Raw genomic sequence first — 11,713 nt, 5'->3', positions numbered from 1 at the left:
ACTCCCTCACCATAATGACTATGAAAGGATGCTCTAACTAACCCCTTCGTCATCTGTTGCCTTTAGTTGTTTACAACCAACGTTCTTGCTTTCTGTTGCCCAAACTTTTAACATTCTTAACATTCTTAGCAGACAAACCATTATTACCATTAAGTGGACATGTGTACCACAACCTGATGGGCCATAAGTGCCGAGTCGAGAGGAACTTTCCACCCTCACAATCTCTTAGATTGTGGATACACAAAGGGCAAACCCGAGGCGCCACCATTCCCTCAAAGTGAATGTTTTGGATACATTAATGTTGAGGCGATTAATGCATCCCTCTACTCTCTAAAGTTTAATAAATAACATTTTAATTAATATATACAAATTGAAAAAAATTAATCCTTTATTAAATAATAAATATAATGATATTTCACTAATATATGAGCTTAAAAAATAATTAAAAAAATACATTACAAAATAAGAACCGGCATTATGAGTACCTCGTAAATGACCTTGTATTCATCTCAATGCCCTAGTGAAAACTGGGTAGGTATTCAACTGGGTAGGATTCAATGCCTCCCTCAGCCTTAATGAAATCTTGGTACTGCGCTGGTTTTACAGACCTTCTAGCCTTCCCACCATAATTTATAGAATGTGTCGTTGGTGGCGCCTGCACAAAGGCTCTCGGGAATGCAAAGGCAGGTTTCTTACGAGCAGCCCGATCCAAAGATTTCCCCGAGCGATGCAGAATAGAGCAAATCGCATAGGCAGAGTTCAGAAAAATGCATAGTCTGTAGACTAAAAGGATTTCATCTACATCGAGTATTTTCTCCGCAGAGGCAACAAGCATTTTGAGCTCTGGAAGACCGCTACCGTAGGTTTATTGGTTATCGAGGTCAGATGATTTTTGTTTTATATTTTCTGGGTGATTGCATTTGATTTGCTGTAAACTGCAGCTGGTCTAGGGTTTTCAGGGTTTTGGATTTGGGGTTTCTCAGAGAGGAAGTTGTATTGGTATGGCGGGTTTCGAGGGGCAGATCAGGGTTACGGCTGAAATCCGATTCTGCATGAAGGATTTAAGCCTAACCCTAACCTCAGGTCTTTATGTATGCCTATATACCCGAAGCCCTAATTTTAGGGCATGATGGTTGTCAATAACCCTAAACCGTAACTTTAGGCCACCACGTATATCAAATTTGGTTCATTTTAAGCAAGACTGAACGTGAAGCTCATTGGCCCTAAGCATACCGCAAGTTAATAAAATTGCCCTAGAGGCGATTTGAGTTTTTATCATATTCTAAAGTGGGCAATGCTCTGTACATCTTTGAAGGCTCGTTTATGCTTTTAAATATGCAGAGGATAACTAGAAAGCCGTAACATATTCATTTATTTATTTAGCAGGGTTCTGAGTTCTTTTATTTTGTTCCATTCAATTCTTTTTGTAATTGGTTAACCTGTTTGGCTTTTGTTGAAAATTGAAAATTTAGGTGTACTGAACTACAAATATTTTTTTATATTTGAGAAACAAGGGGCTTGCAAAACGTCGTTTGTTGATGTAAATTTGATATTGTTAATCAATGATAAAGGAAATTGAAAATGATAATGTTCCTGAATTTATCCTTCTGAGATTCACGCACAACGCTGACTCCATAATATCTTATTTGAGTGGCTGGAACACGTGGATTCTGGAATATATTTTTCTACTCTGTCTACTTTATTTTTATTACTGTATTGTTTAGCATTCAAATATCGTTGTTGTCTAGATAACCAAAAGCATAAACCCAATTAGTTCAAGGAAACCCAATTGATTTATGAGCTCAGTTTCTTGAACAGAGGTTAGCCATATCCTGTTTTTTCATCACAATCAACATAAACAAAGTAATTGTCGGCCATATATTGGTCAATTCAAGCACTTTTAGTGCTTAGACCTTGGCGTTATAGATGTTGCCACTTTCATGCTGCCAGCAGAGGTAACTATTGCATATGTGATTGGTTGGAAGTCCCACTGCCTGGTTGGAAGTCCTAGTGACCTTGATGACTCACGGATTTTGTGTAAGTGTCCTAATTGAATTTGGCAAAATAGATACCCATCTGTTGTGACACCTAAAGTCAAAGGTAGGCGACTTTGTTATTGTTAAAATTGGCAACTAGGGCCAAATTCCACTTTGGACAACTTCTTCGGGGAATATAATTATGGCATTGAATTCCTCTTTTCGAGAGGACCAAAATCGACCTAAAGATCACTGAATTTGGATAAGGAAAAATATTAATTTATTTAAAAGAAATTCTATAAGACATGACCTTATTAAGGGGGAAAATTGAAAATTTGAAATTCAAATTTGCCTCGAAGTGTCAAGGTTGGCTTCACCTCCATAAGGACAAATTGTTATATATATTGGTGTCCTCCATTCTCATTAGACACACCGTTTGGGCATCAAACTCAAAGCTATCATCTTCTGTGGGAGCCGTAGCAGGAGGAGGACAATGTCGAGGTAGCTAAGTGTTGTTTGGAGATCTGTTTGTGGGATTTGATGGGTCCTAAATGCAGCGGGGTAGACCGAGGCATATCAGTGGATGGTTTGTGTAGTTTTCTCCCTGTTTCGATAGGTCGCAAGCCTTGAAATAATTACAGGAGGTCCGCAGGCCTATTTTGGGCTAGTTGGAGGAGCTGTTAGGCATTATTCCCACAACAAATCAAGTTACAGGCAACCATGACAGGCAACATGAAGAAGGATGCTAGCCGCAATGATTGGAAACCTTGTTGAAGGAATTTGAATGGGCTAATGTGGTTTATAATCAATTCCTAACCAGGTTCGAGATCTCCCATTGACCATGCTTGACTACCTAATATATATCCGTTTTGGGTTCATTATAATGAGTTATGAAGGCCACACTAATTGAACTAGGACTAAACTCTATTTGGAGACTTCCTTGTAGATGCTCTGTCTACTATTGATCTCTGGTTAGGGCAAAATCTGGTTGCTATTGTTTGAAGGCAGAATGGAAGACTTGCCTGGGCTGTCTCCTTGTCATTACTTGTATTTTCTCCCTTTCTTTCTCCCCTGAACATTTGATATTAATAATAAGAAGATTTGATCAATGGTTTCCCCATCTTGGGGTTTTTCCCTGGCTTGAGCCAATCTCGGTGTTCTCTTGTCTTGGCTTGTCTTTTGCATATGTTGTTTATGTTCTTTCTTCAATTATTGTTAATGAGATAATAGTTTATGTGATCACTAATGAAAGAAAATGGATTAAACTTGGGCTCTTATGAATTATTGAAGTAATTAATCTAAGCGAAGAACATGTTACCAACAGTTATCAAGGGGTCATTTATCAATCAAAGAAAAAGAAAAGTAATCAAGATGTGTCATGAGAAAGGTATGGTTCTATGGTTGTTTTAGTTGCACCAAAATTCTCTCAAGTGCCTCTCTTTCCCAAAGTAGAAATGAAATCCGTCCTGAGTTGGTTGAAGCATGTAACATCCTAAATGTCATTTTCCCATGATATTGGTCTCTAGAATATAATCTTAAATCACTAACGCTACCAAACCAAGTATCACAACAAGTCTACTTTGCACAACGAAATATTATACAATAGTAAATCTACTAGTGCACAAAATATACATAACTTTTTACACAATTTTACAATAACCCAACTTTGTTATATTAATCAATTTGATAATACAACAGTCTAGGGCTCCTGTACTAGGGATAATGGCCCTCAAATATCCACTAGTACAAGAATACAAGATACAAGATACACTGAAGATCTAGCTAAAGTAGTGCACAATCACAACTTCTTTGTTGTATCTTGTACACTGCGGGTCCTTTGCTTATGTTCTTCAACACTTGCCTCTATCAATGCGCCAAGTCCCTTAGGCCATTGAACCTCAACTTTTTAATTTGCCTTCTAGCTAATCATAAGTCCCTCTACAACCAACACATAGGGTCTTCACGCTCATTAGCTGCTGCTTTGTCCTTCAAGGCAACAACACTTTGAGACTTCTACCCACTTCTGCTCTCCTCAGCTCTTTTGGGACTTTTCTTCCCACTATAGTCTTTCGACATTGCTCCAATGAAGACCAGCTATAGGCTACCACCTATCATCATTGTCGTTTCTCCAACAATGAACACGGCTATCTAATCTGCTCTTGGTTGGCCAAACCTTGAGCTCCTCCAAACTGCCACTCCTAGCAACCACCTTTTGTTAAAATTGGCAACTAGGGCCAAACTCCATGTGGGTCATCTTATTTATGGCAGCTGATATTTTTCTTGGATCCCTCTCATTGAGAGGTGTAGGATTGATCTAAAGATCATCCAATTCTGATAAGTATTCATGGAGATATGAATTTATTTGTGTTATGGGACAATTCGTCAAGGTCGGCCAACAACCAAATATATCCCACTTGTGCTCAACGTTTTAGTATAAATAAAGGAGGACTTCAAGTCATTTGATAATCATCTCTTGTGATCTCACTCTACACTTGTTTGGGTTTTTAGTGGAAGAGGAGGTCTAGAGGAGATGCTTTCTTCGTAGCCCTAAAGAAGGGTCATCTAGGAGAGCCCTAGCCACAGACTTGTAGGAGATCTAGCCGCAGATCTAAGAGGCCCTAATCCGCAGCTAGAAGAGCCCTAATCCGCAGCTAAAGAGAGCCCTAATCCGCAGCTAAAGGATGCCCTAAACTGCAGTCAAAAGAGGTTTCTTAGCCGCAACAAAGAAGGGAGATCTACCCACTGTTTAGGGGAACTTTTACACGTAGCAAGGTAGCCCTAATACGCAGACATGAGGAGGCCTTAAAGGAGCCTTAGCTGCATATCTAAGGAAGGGTTAAATGTGCCCTTAAACGCAGTTCATTAGTGGGACTATTGGGAGGTCTACTATATCAAGTAAGACTATAATGATGAATTGTGGAGGGCAACATCTCATTGGAGAACAACCACACTCATTAAGAGCAATTCTGGGCCAGCTTAGATGGGCTGTTAGGGACTGTGGTCAGTGCCCTAACCAGTCCTTGAACTGCATCATTACAACATGTTTAAGAGTTGACATTTCTATAGACTAAATGTTGCTACATTAATAATGATTGGACACTATAGGTTTGTTGCTATGTGCTAGGCCGTAGGCCATAGCACCATAGCAAGAGTTGTTATGGGCAGTGTATCAAGGTGCAACATATGTGTATCAGGGCGTGCAACACAGGTGTATCAAGGCGTAGCAGTACCAAGGTACAACGTAAGTGTATCAAGATGCAGCACAAGGGGATGTAGCATGATGGGCACAGTAAGGTACAATTTGAAGATGCAGCACAAGGAGGTGCGGCATGATGATATGGTGCAGCAGCATGATGATGAAGAGCAGCAAGATGGGTACAGCATGATGAGGTACAACTCAGCAGTAATGCAGCATGGTGCAGCTCTGTGATGATGGACATGGTATGATGGTGAAGCATGATGCATGCCTATGATAGGGTGATGGAATCACATCAGTCCATATCAGTTACCTCACGAGACATCTTCTTAGAGAAGATCTATGTTCTTATCTTGTCAAGTCGAAGTGTTGACTTTCGTTGTAAATGTACTATCTCTCTCTCTCTGTGCTGAACTATTGAAGAACATATAAGAAGAATTTATCAAGGGTTTCCCCACATTCGGGTTTGTCCCTGGCTAGTGCCACATCTTGTGTCCTCTTGTCCTGACTTGCCTTCTGCAATTTATGTTTATGTTCTATCTACAATTTACTTTAATGCTGATGTGATTTTGCTAATCTGGAAAAGATATTGAGCTAACTGTGAAAATTGAAATAAATTGCTCTAAGCATAGAACATACCTAAACTTAACATGGTATCAGAGGTGAGGTAAAGACAAAGCCCAAGCAAGAGTGAAAGAGCAATCACCGAAGACAGTTGAGAAAGAACAAAAGGATCTGTGGATTCCTCATCCCTCTTCAAATTCACCGAGGGTGAAGTCGAAGCAAGAATATTATCAGAATGGCGCAACAGAACATGGCCTACCTAAAGATCACTTCATTGGGAAGACTAGATCTCAGGGTGTAAGGAAAGGCAGATAACTAGTTCGGCCATTGTGTGAAGGTGTGTTCGAATGGCAGGGACACATCACTTGATGATGATAACAATCATTCCATCGACATCTTCAATGGTCAGAGGAGTGACAGGTAATGCAGGTCATCAAGGAAATGGCCGACTCTTCAGAGAAAGCAATGAACCCCAGGTATGAAGAATGAAATGTTGTTTCTGACAAGATAAAGAAGTACTATCTTGTATTGGCCCTCTCCTTCAGATTCTTTGGGAATATGGCTTATCGATTATAGTGCTTCAAGGCACTTCATCAGATAGAAGGGTGTTCTCTCTAATTTGGTAGAGATGGAAACAATCGTGGGATTATACTTGGAGCCAATGCCACCTATCACGGAAAGGGTGTAGGGAATGTTCCCCCTCAATTGAATGAGGGTAACTCGATTCATTTACAAAATCTCTTTTATGTACCTGATTGCAAGAAGAACTTGGTGTCCATTTCGGCAATGGAAGTTAAAGGTTTTAGGGTGGCATTCATCGATGGAAAGGTATGTGTTCAAAAATAGAATTTTCAAAGATGCTTTTACTCATGGGTTCAGGGTTGGCAATTTGTATCAAATTGCAGAAAGTTCATTAGGGACCATGTCAGTTGACACATAGCATCGGAGGTTTGTGAGTCAGATGATGACAGGAATGCCTGAATTCAAAAGGAGCATGAAGGCACATGTCTGAGATGTACCGAAGGAAAATCTCACAAGGGGACCATTCCCCTCATGTAGTAGGTTCACAGGTTTGGAACAACTCGTGGGGTTTGAGATTCATCAAGAATCTCATGTATGCAGGTGGAAGAAAGCCCTCTATGGCTTGAAGCTAACCACCCCTGGTTTGATATGAGAGGATTGATAGCTGTCAGATGAAGCTGAGATTCACTAAGAGTGAAGTCGATCCAAACCATTGTTTAAAGGTTGTGGATGATAGAGCTATCATATCGGCACCTTCTGAGGACGACCTATTTTTGACAGGTGCAAACCCTCTCACTTGCAGAAGTAAGAGGGAGTTGGATTCCAGATATGGAATGGTAAACTGCAAGCCCGTGACTACCTCGAGAATCTTAACTTTCAGAAGTTATATGGTGGTGATGCCAGACGAGATTTGGGAAATGCCTCTGAGTTTCATAAACTCACCTGCATTGATGTTCTTGGTGAACTTCCGTCCATTTATATGCTTTGCAGTTAGCATGGTGAGCTCATATTTGGTTGAGCCTCACTAGATTGGTGCCAAGAATCTCCTGAGATATCTTCAGGGCACAATCTCTCATGGATTGAGATACATTGCCGGAAATATGAAGCTGCATGATTATTTGAATGCTGACTGGGCAGGGAGTGTGGAGTATTGCTAGAGCACTTCTCAGTGCTGGTTCTCTTTGGATTCTGCTTCGATATCATGGATGAGCAGGAAGCAGAAGTCGGTTGCTATAAGCACTGCCGAGACTGAATACATAGCTATGAGTATGATCTCGTGTGAAGCTGCCTGGTTGTGGAAGCTCTTTAGTGAGTTGTTTGTACACGATGAAAACCACCGTGATCCTCTGTGACAACCAGGGGGGATTCGATTATTGAGGAATCCCGTATTCGATGATTGCTCCAGCAGATAGACATTAGATACTACCTTATCTGGGATATGGTAAGTCGATGAGCGAGGAAGCTCCATCGCATTGAGACTGATGTACATGTCGCAAACATTTTGTCAAAGCCCCGGGGAAAGGTCAAATCTGTGACTTTCCCGAACGACTTGGAGTCGTTGAGAGACCTTCCTATAAGGGTCCTGTATGTTGCATGCATTGAGCTCTGTGGGGCTTGGGGTACTTATTGGAGTGACATACGACCACAGGGCGACTCACTCTCCCTTGGTGGTGGGCTATGTATAGGGTGAAAGGTTCAACCTTGCCCTGTGATACCCCGTGGTGACTGTAGAACAGGATGATTAGTTCTCATGTGGGCCAGGATGATTAGTTCTCCTGTGGCGACTGTGGAAGAGGATGATTAGTTCTCCTGTGGGTCGGGATGATTAGTTCTCCCGTGGCGACTGTGGGACAGGATGATTCATTCTCTTGTGGACAGGATGATTAGTTCTCCTGTCGAGGCATCCTACCCATGTAGTTTGGGACTCATGGGAAGTACCTCTCATCTGATCAATAAGCAAGGAAATGGGGTTAAGGACCATAGTAGTACTATCGATGGACGCATCGCTTGTATCTATCGTACTCCTTATGCTAGGATGACCTGCATTGATCTGGGATCAACGAAACTGATCTGGGATCAGTATGAGTGGTTTGAGACACTCTCTTGTGATATTGATCTGGGATCAATAAAACTGACTTGGGGCCAGTAAGATGAAACTGACTTCAGGCCAGTAGAGAATGGTATGAGACATTCTCGATCAATTCTTCTTCTTCATGGTCTAGCAAAGCTGAGCAGAGCAGTGCAGGGCACTGATGGTAGAAATAGTATAGTCGGACATATGGATCAACGGATGGAGTTCTACCTAGTTGAGAGGGAGTGTTAAAATTGGCAACTAGGGCCAAACTCCATGTGGGTCATCTTATTTATGGCAGCTGATATTTTTCTTGGATCCCTCTCATCGAGAGGTGTAGGATTGATCTAAAGATCATCCGATTCAGATAAGTATTCATGGAGATATGAATTTATTTTTGTTATGGGACAATTCGTCAAGGCCGGCCAGCTACCAAATAAACCCCACGTGTGCTCAACGTTTTAGTATAAATAAAGGAGGACTTCAAGTCATTTGATAATCGTCTCTTGTGATCTCACTCTACACTTGTTTGGGTTTTTAGTGGAAGAGGAGGTCTAGAGGAGATGCTTTCTTCGCAGCCCTAAAGAAGGGTAGCCCTAGCCACAGACTTATAGGAGATCTGGCCGCAGATCTAAGAGGCTCTAATATGCAGTTAGAAGGGCCCTAATCCGCAGCTAAAGGATGCCCTAAACTGCAGTCAAAAGAGGTTTCTTAGCCGCAACAAAGAAGGGAGATCTACCCACTGTTTATGGGAACTTCTACACGCAACAAGGTAGGCCTAATCCACAGACATGAGGAGGCCTTAAAGGAGCCTTAGTTGCATATCTAAGGAAGGGTTAAACGTGCCCTAAACACAATCTATACATGGCTGAACGCAGGCCTAAACGCAATGACATTAACACTATTCTAGGCCGCATTTGTGGAGGGTTTCATGTGCCCTTAGATTATTGTGAGAAGGGATCTGAATGGTTCCTTATATGTAGTCTCATGACTGCCCTAGCCACAAGAAAAGAGAAGGTTACAACAGTTCATTAGTGGAACTATTTGGGAGGTCTACTATATCAAGGAAGACTGTAATGATGAAGCGTGGAGGGCAGTATCCATTGAAGAACAACCACACTCATTAAGAGAAATTTTGGGCCAGCTTAGATGGGCTGTTAGGCACTGTGGTCAGTGCCCTAACAGTCCGTGAATTGCAGCATTACAGCTGGTTCAAGAGTTGACATTTCTATAGACTAAATGTTGTTGTGTTAATAATGATTGGACACTATACGTTTGTTGCTATGTGCTAGGCCGCAGGCCATAACACCATAGCAAGAATTGTTATGGGCAGTGTATCAAGGTGCAACATATGTGTATCAGGGTGTGCAACACAAGTGTATCAAGGTGCAGCAATACCAAGGTGTAGCATAAGTGTATCAAGATGCAGCACAAGGGGATGCAGCATGATGGGCACAATAAGGTACAGTTTGAAGATGCAGCACAAGGAGGTGCGGCATGATGATATGGTGCAACAACTTGATGATGAAGAGCAACAAGATGGGTACAACATGATGAGGTACAACTCAACAGTAATGCAACATGGTGTAGCTTTGTGATGATGGACATGGTATGATGGTGCAGCATGATGCAACACTATGATAGGGTGATGGAATCACATGAGTCCATATCAGTTACCTCATGAGACATCTTCTTAGAGAAGATCTATGTTCTTATCTTGTCAAGTCGAAGTGTTGACTTCTATTGTAAATGTACTCTCTCTCTCTCTGTGCTGAACTATTGAAGAACATATAAGAAGAATTGATCAAGGGTTTCACCACATTGGGGTTTGTCCTTGGCTAGCACCACATCTTGTGTCCTCTTGTCTTGACTTGTCTTCTACGATTTATGTTTATGTTCTATCTGTAGTTTACTTTAATGCTGATGTGATTGCTAATCTGGAAAAGATATTGAGCTAACTGTGAAAATTGAAATAAATTGCTCTAGGCATCAATCATACCTAAACTTAACACCTTTGCCCATCAAGTTGCTGCACTTAGGGCTCAGACTTGGGCACTTTCACGCTACCCTCCACCAGACCTCAAATGCCCAATACCAATGTCCAAACTAGGACCTCATCACTAGCATCAATTCAACATAAATACATCAATAACATACCTCCTTTCTCCTTAAAGGCTGATGTAGTACAATTGTAGGTCTGGTTCACCTGGTTAGTGTTGTTGGCACACTGCTACAACTCTCTTTTTTACCTCCATACCTCCTCAAAGGCTGCGACCTCCCTTCAAACAGTGCTTTCCACTCTCCTTAGCTGATCTGGGTTAATTCCAGCTAATTCCAGCCCTCAAACTTGCCTCACGAGCCACTTGCTCCCAAAAGACAAGGCAAGGCTTGCGGCCTACTTGGACTGTTCTTCAACCTTTCGCCCCCTGTCCAAGCTGTTCTAGGCTTGTGGCCTACCTGAATTAGCCTTCTAGAGCTACGACACACCTATAGAAGAGAGATCCCATGCAAAACAAGGCCAAGACATCATGCAAAACTCCCTCAAGGAATGCAACTACCTACCTGTAGCTTCTCAACCTTGAAAGATACCTCAAGAGACACAAAGTAGGCCCTCCTCTTCCATGGCTAGCCTTCTTCTCTAGCTCGATTGCATAAGAGATGTATTATCTATGAAGTGATGCACTTGGATGTGAGGAAATGACCTCACAATCACCTATCTAATACAAGGGCTTCATCAAACCATTATGGTGGGTTTGTACAATTGTCATACAACACAAGCATACATGACTTGTCATCCACAAATCCCACCAGCTACAAAGAAAAAATAATATCTCATCATAAACACCTCGGATTTGAGTGATTTTTGTTGCCTCTTTCTTCTCTCGAGGTCCTCTATCATCTCAAATCATCACATGTCAAAATCTCCTTGTGGTTTCACACCCATAAGCTTGGGGGCAAAGCCCACACCTTGGGTTCCAAGCCCACAAAGCACTTTTGTGGTGATCCAACCTCTAAACCCTGAACCCTAGGGCTTGGAGTACCTCCCAAGCTACCAAAAAATCAACACTAAGCTGCATTTGTTTTGGCTTAGGGAATTTCTAAAAGAAGAAAGACAATAAGAGAAAAAATATTTGAAAACAACTAGAGAATACTGCTTCAAATCCTTTAAGATTCTGGGTGATTGATGGTATTTAGGAACACGCGTACAACGTTAGGCATTTATATTATAGAAAACATTCATGATATCAAACACCAAAATAGAAACTCGGCTTCTCAACCTTGAGGTTCCAATCTGTTAAATGAGTTGTGCTTTTTTGGACTATATGCACTTGTAACATTCATCTATAAAAGAAAATATATAACCCAGTTTCACAAAAATGTAAA

At 41.4% G+C, this 11,713-nt stretch overlaps 1 protein-coding gene across 4 annotated transcripts in view; it reads left to right on the top strand.

Moving 5' to 3' along the window:
• Positions 1-491: 491 nt before the first annotated feature.
• The window catches only part of LOC149246559 (uncharacterized), a 77,646-nt gene continuing 66,424 nt past the window's right edge, over positions 492-11,713 (top strand). For all 4 annotated transcript variants that reach the window (XM_089457970.1, XM_089457969.1, XM_089457968.1 and 1 more), the window contains exon 1: positions 492-880. The gene's annotated coding sequence lies outside the window, so the exon portion shown is untranslated. The remainder of the gene's footprint in view (positions 881-11,713) is intronic.

This window comes from Pinus tabuliformis, chromosome 7 (assembly GCF_031772625.1).
Source record: "Pinus tabuliformis cultivar Carrire ecotype Pingquan chromosome 7, CPIR1, whole genome shotgun sequence".
Classification (NCBI taxonomy): Eukaryota; Viridiplantae; Streptophyta; class Pinopsida; order Pinales; family Pinaceae; genus Pinus; species Pinus tabuliformis.
The sequence above is the reverse complement of the archived record's forward strand: the minus strand, read 5'-3'. Positions and strand labels throughout refer to the sequence as shown.